At 47.9% G+C, this 6,438-nt stretch overlaps 1 protein-coding gene across 1 annotated transcript in view; it reads left to right on the top strand.

The window, feature by feature from the left end:
* The first annotated feature begins 953 nt into the window (after positions 1-953).
* The window catches only part of RARG (retinoic acid receptor gamma), a 315,309-nt gene continuing 309,824 nt past the window's right edge, over positions 954-6,438 (top strand). Inside the window, exon 1 of the mRNA XM_075337219.1 lies at positions 954-1,131. The gene's annotated coding sequence lies outside the window, so the exon portion shown is untranslated. The remainder of the gene's footprint in view (positions 1,132-6,438) is intronic.

The raw sequence follows: 6,438 nt of genomic DNA on the forward strand, positions 1-6,438 counted from the left end.
ATATATGACTTTAAACTTCTGGGGCAGAGGGAGGGCAGGATTATGGTTGGGGAGGGGTGAATATTCATTCCATTAACTAACCGACATATGACTTTAAACTTCCGGGGCAGAGGGAGGGCAGGATTATGGTTGGGAAGGGGTGAATATTCATTCCATTAACTAACCGACATATGACTTTAAACTTCCGGGGCAGAGGGAGGGCAGGATTATGGGCGGGGAAGAGGTGAATATTCATTTCTTTTATCAACGGCGACCCAATCACTGTCACCAAAATACAAGACATCCCCTGAAAATAAGCCCTAGCGCATCTTTTGAAGCCAAAAATAATATTTTGTCGAAACCTGGGTAATATCTGTGCACAGAAAGCTGGGTGACCAACACTGCATCTTCCTAAGGAGCATCCCTAGTCCTGAATGTCTAATTCTGCTGTCCCAGACAGCAGCACATGCCTTGTTTCCATACACCAGCAAAACTAGTCAGATCTGCCTGCCGCTCAGGATCTCTGGAAAGTTGGGTGACAAGTTCAACCCCAATTTGATGCTCTAATTGTAACCATATTGATTGTAAACCAGTTTTCATAGAAAAACGTATAGTTTTATTACTTTTCCAAACTATCTTTGACTTGCTAGCTTTTTAGTGTTAGGGAAAATCCTCAATAAGTGTTAAAGTTTGGAAAAATCCCTGAATGTGTTTCCTCTGCAGAGTTGTATGTACATTAGGCTCCGGCACATGGATTTCTGTACACAGGAATGCTGTCCAGGCCTCTCCAGGAGGATGGCCATATAATGACTGAAATTACATTGCCTGGAATGGCACAGCCAGAAGGGGGGGGGGGGGGTTACATTTTCCATGCTTTCCACTGAAATTCATTCTGTGGTTTGTGAAGAGAGAAAAAAAATGTGCTTTATATTTTGTGAGTGGAGTCACATGACCCGGGTTATGAATAGCAGATTGTAATGAGTTGGTAGTGTAAGTAAGAGAGGAGGCGAGAGCACTCACACAGACACACACTGTCTGCAGGGTGACGGCGGACACACACTGTCTGCAGGGTGACACACACACGCACACACTGTCTGCAGGGACACTCCGCCGGCCAGGTAGCCTCTGCGGGAGGCTGGACTTGTGGACAAGGTGAGTGGCCACTGAGGTGATGCTGGGGGATGGACGGCTATTGTTACTTTTAGGGAACTTTTCAGGGAGGAGGGAAGAGTTCTCATCTCAGGAAGTTACGAGACGTTTTTTCCTTCATTAATTGATCCCGGCTGGTGCCCTTTTTCCTTGTTCTTGCCCCTTGGTCCTCTGTGCCCTCTGTCCTCCGTGCCCCTGGTCCTGGGTGCCCTCTGATCCTCTGTGCCCTCTGTCCTTGGTGCCCTCTGTCCTCGGTGCCCTTGGTTCTCAATGCCCTCTGTGCTCGGTGCCTCCTGCTCCTCGGTACCTACTGATCCTCGGTGCCCCTTGCTTCTCAGTGCCCCCTGGTCCTCAGTCCCTCCTAGTCCTCGGTGCCCCCTGCTCCTCGGTGCCCCCTGGTTCTCAGTGCCTCCTGGTCCTCGCTGTCCCCTGCTCCTCGCTGCCCCCTGGTCCTCGCTGTCCCCTGCTCCTCGCTGCCCCCTGGTCCTCGGTGCCTCCTGCTCCTCGGTGCCCCCTGCTCCTCGCTGCCCCCTGCTCCTCGGTGCCCCCTGCTCCTCGGTGCCCCCTGCTCCTCTGTGCCCCCTGGTCCTCAGTGCCCCCTGCTCCTCGGTGCCCCCTTGTCCTCGGTGCCCCCTGCTCCTCAGTGCCCCCTGCTCCTCGGTGCCCCCTGGTCCTCGGTGCCCCCTGGTCCTCGGTGCCCCCTGGTCCTCAGTGCCCCCTGCTCCTCGGTGCCCCCTGGTCCTCGGTGCCCCCTGCTCCTCAGTGCCCCCTGCTCCTCGGTGCCCCCTGGTCCTCGGTGCCCCCTGGTCCTCAGTGCCCCCTGCTCCTCGGTGCCCCCTGGTCCTCGGTGCCCCCTGCTCCTCAGTGCCCCCTGCTCCTCGGTGCCCCCTGGTCCTCTGTCCTCGGTGCCTCCTGCTCCTCAGTGCCCCCTGCTCCTCGGTGCCCCCTGGTCCTCGGTGCCCCCTGGTCCTCGGTGCCCCCTGGTCCTCGGTGCCCCCTGCTCCTCGGTGCCCCCTGGTCCTCGGTGCCCCCTGGTCCTCAGTGCCCCCTGGTCCTCGGTGCCCCCTGGTCCTCAGTGCCCCCTGGTCCTCGGTGCCCCCTGGTCCTCAGTGCCCCCTGCTCCTCGGTGCCCCCTGGTCCTCGGTGCCCCCTGCTCCTCAGTGCCCCCTGCTCCTCGGTGCCCCCTGGTCCTCTGTCCTCGGTGCCTCCTGCTCCTCAGTGCCCCCTGCTCCTCGGTGCCCCCTGGTCCTCGGTGCCCCCTGGTCCTCGGTGCCCCCTGGTCCTCGGTGCCCCCTGGTCCTCGGTGCCCCCTGGTCCTCAGTGCCCCCTGCTCCTCGGTGCCCCCTGGTCCTCGGTGCCCCCTGCTCCTCAGTGCCCCCTGCTCCTCGGTGCCCCCTGGTCCTCTGTCCTCGGTGCCCCCTGCTCCTCAGTGCCCCCTGCTCCTCGGTGCCCCCTGGTCCTCTGTCCTCGGTGCCTCCTGCTCCTCGGGCAGCCTCCACTGACACGTTGGCTTTTTGTTTGGCTGCGGAAGGGCAGAGGTCACGGCTGTCAGCTCCTGTCTGGAGACCTCCTACAATCTTATCTGATTTCTCGGGACTCTCCGGATCCCCCTTCTGCTCCTTGTTTCTTCCTTTTTACCACTAGTCTTCCCAGCCTTTTCTTGCTCCTTCCTTCCTCCTCCTATTCCTTCAGTTTCTCCATTTCGGCTCCTTTTCCTCCTTTGCTACCCCCTAGGATGCTCCTGGTCTCTGCCTCCTCCTTGTGGCCCCTGGCCCTGACCTCTGCAGTTGTCTGGTCACCTTGTATTGGCCTATAAGCCTCTTGTAGGAGCAGAGATTTTCCTATTCATAGACACAAGGAAGTTTTACATTTTAATTAACCCTTTTCGATTTGCACCCTTTCCTTGCCAGGAGGCTCATCAAATCATTAAAGAGTTAAACTTTTATTATTAGACCCCTTTATTTATTCTAATTTGGGGGTTTCAGTTTTGCTTTATTTATTTATTTATTTATGTATTTATTTATTTATTTTGAAGTTATATTGTATTTATTTTATTTTGAATATATATTTTATTTATATAAATATTTACTATTTCTTAGTATTTTATGCATAAATGTTTTTGTGTCCAGACAATGTGTACCGTAAGATGCATGATCACTCACCCTGCACCCGGTGCCACTTTGTGCCCTTTCCTTGCCAGGAGACTTATCAAATCATTAAAGAGTTAAACTTTTATTATTCTACCCCTTTATTTATTCTAATTTGGGGGTTTCAGTTTTGCTTTATTTATTTATTTATGTATTTATTTATTTATTTTGAAGTTATATTGTATTTATTTTATTTTGAATATATATTTTATTTATATAAATATTTACTATTTCTTAGTATTTTATGCATAAATGTTTTTGTGTCCAGACAATGTGTACCGTAAGATGCATGATCACTCACCCTGCACCCGGTGCCACTTTGTGCCCTTTCCTTGCCAGGAGGCTCATCAAATCATTAAAGAGTTAAACTTTTATTATTCTACCCCTTTATTTATTCTAATTTGGGGGTTTCAGTTTTGCTTTATTTATTTATGTATTTATTTATTTATTTTGAAGTTATATTGTATTTATTTTATTTTGAATATATATTTTATTTATATAAATATTTACTATTTCTTAGTATTTTATGCAGAAATGTTTTTGTGTCCAAACAATGTGTACCGTAAGATGCATGATCACTCACCCTGCACCCGGTGCCACTTTGTGCCCACGCCATTGCTACCATTTGACCTAATTCTTAGGTCACCATATGTTATTATTAGGGGTTTTTTTTAGGACTTCGGACAAATTTACTGCAATATCTTATGTATTTGAGAACAATCATTCACCAAACGATCAATCATTCATTGATTATTTACCATCAATCAACTTTGGTCTAATGTGTGTCGCCCCTTGTATTACCAAACGCAGCCCCAAATGGGTTAATGACGCCTTCAGGTCTACTGGATTAGGATTGGGAACATAAAACATTATCCCTTTACCCATACCCTCTATGCTATATTGCATTTTGCAAACTGTCTTAACTTTTCTCACCTTTACCAATTAACCCTTAGCTGTGTTGGTACAAAAAAAAAAATGATAGTCAGTGCAATTCCCAGGATGACCAGCAGGGGTCTCCACTGACATTTATTATTTTCCATCATGCTTTAATAGTTTTTATAGAGGAGGAGGTTGAAGAAGAGGGTATTGGGGGGAAGGAGGTGAGGTGAGGTGAACTCAGCGAGAGGGGTGGGCATACGGGTAAAGAATCAGCACCCTTTCCTGCTCCGCCTCTTGCCCCCCGGAGCTGTGTCTGACTGCGGCTCTGTGATTTTGTGTGTGGTACCCAGGAGGATGATGGTAAAAGGAGGGAGTTCGGGGAAGAGCGGTTTAATGACCCTGTGATGTGGTGAAGTAACCACAGCATTGGTTTGTGTGCTGAAGACACTTAGATTGTAGGGAGTGTGACAGAAATGGGAGATGCCGGACGGCTCCGTCCCAGGATAGAACTTCAAAGTAAGAAATTAATAATTCCGGGTCCTTTGGCTGAACGTTACCATATAATATATTTGGATTTCTCTGTATTTTCTCATCGCTGACTCATACATTTTTGGGGCTATTAGTATATAAATGTAATAGTCCATATTTATATACTTCGTGCTGCCAACCATGAGCCGTAATGATCATTCAGCTTTTACTATATTTCTTACAAGGTGGTTCTTTTCATCTCAGGTAGGCTCCTTCCTCATGTCTGATTTTCTCAGACGTGTTTTATCCGTGTTTATGGCTGAGCTCAGATGGCCGCTGTTAGACCTTTTTCCGCATGGACCGGATAAGTGTTTGTCTAAACGGACCCCATCATGGATAGAGCCCATTGTGGTCTACGGGGCTGATCACATGTCTTTATTATGGAGTCAAGTTTGATGTTAATCTGGGTCCTGGATAAAAATCACCCAATTTTTTATTATTATTATTATTATTATTATTATTATTTATTATTATAACGCCATTTAGTCCATTTCAAGTCTATGGGTTTGTGAAAACAAGGACAGCATGCGGATGCCACCCTAGCTGCATGGTGCTGCCCGATTATCATTGACTGATAGGAAAAGCCGGAGAAACCTTCATCACTTTCTTTTGGCAGATGAAAAAAATTGGCTAAATTCTAATGGTAAAAAGCGGAAAAACTGATAAAAATCGAATCCGAAACTGATCAAATACTTTTGAAAATCAGAACCAAAACCCTGATAAAAATTGCTCTGTTTTTCCTATATGCCAAAATAAAAGAAATCGGACTTGTGAAAGCGGCCCTACAGACGGGATATACTTGACACCGAAGGTTGAACGTGATGGACCTAATGTCTTCTTACAACCTGTGTAACTATGTAAGGAAGGATATCCTCACATATTGTGTGGATTTTGCAAAATATTTTAACTTTTTGTGAAAAGCAATTTCCTATTTCATGCAGTAAAGTTATATGACATGCTCCATGGTCATCTTGCCAGGCTGTCTGCAGAGTACTGGCTGCTGTGTGACACCTTGAAGTGATGTAGAAGGCAAAAAGAAGAGAATCTGCTTTAGGATGGACCCTAGTGTTACGGATGAAACAGGAAATTGTTAAAAGGTGTTGTCTGGTTAACAGAAGTTTTCACTAGTGATAAGCAGACACTATAATGCTCGGGTGCTCTGTACTCGTAACTAGTGATGAGCGGGCACTACCATGCTCGAGTGCTCTGTACTCATAACTAGTGATGAGCAGGCACTACCATGCTCGAGTGCTCTGTACTCATAACTAGTGATGAGCGGACACTACCATGCTCGAGTGCTCTGTACTCGTAACTAGTGATGAGCGGGCACTACCATGCTCGAGTGCTCTGTACTCGTAACTAGTGATGAGCGGGCACTACCATGCTCGAGTGCTCTGTACTCGTAACTAGTGATGAGCAGGCACTACCATGCTCGGGTGCTCAGTACTCATAACTAGTGATGAGCAGGCACTATCATGCTCGAGTGCTCCGTACTCATAACTAGTGATGAGCAGGCACTACCATGCTCGAGTGCTCTGTACTCGTAACTAGTGATGAGCGGGCACTACCATGCTCGAGTGCTCTGTACTCGTAACTAGTGATGAGCGGGCACTACCATGCTCGAGTGCTCTGTACTCGTAACTAGTGATGAGCGGGCACTACCATGCTCAAGTGTTCTGTACTCACAACTAGTGATGAGCGAGCACTACCATGCTCGGGTGCTCAGTACTCGTAACTAGTGATGAGCGAGCACTAC

The sequence above is a fragment of the Anomaloglossus baeobatrachus genome, chromosome 2 (genome assembly GCF_048569485.1).
Source record: "Anomaloglossus baeobatrachus isolate aAnoBae1 chromosome 2, aAnoBae1.hap1, whole genome shotgun sequence".
Taxonomy (NCBI): domain Eukaryota; kingdom Metazoa; phylum Chordata; class Amphibia; order Anura; family Aromobatidae; genus Anomaloglossus; species Anomaloglossus baeobatrachus.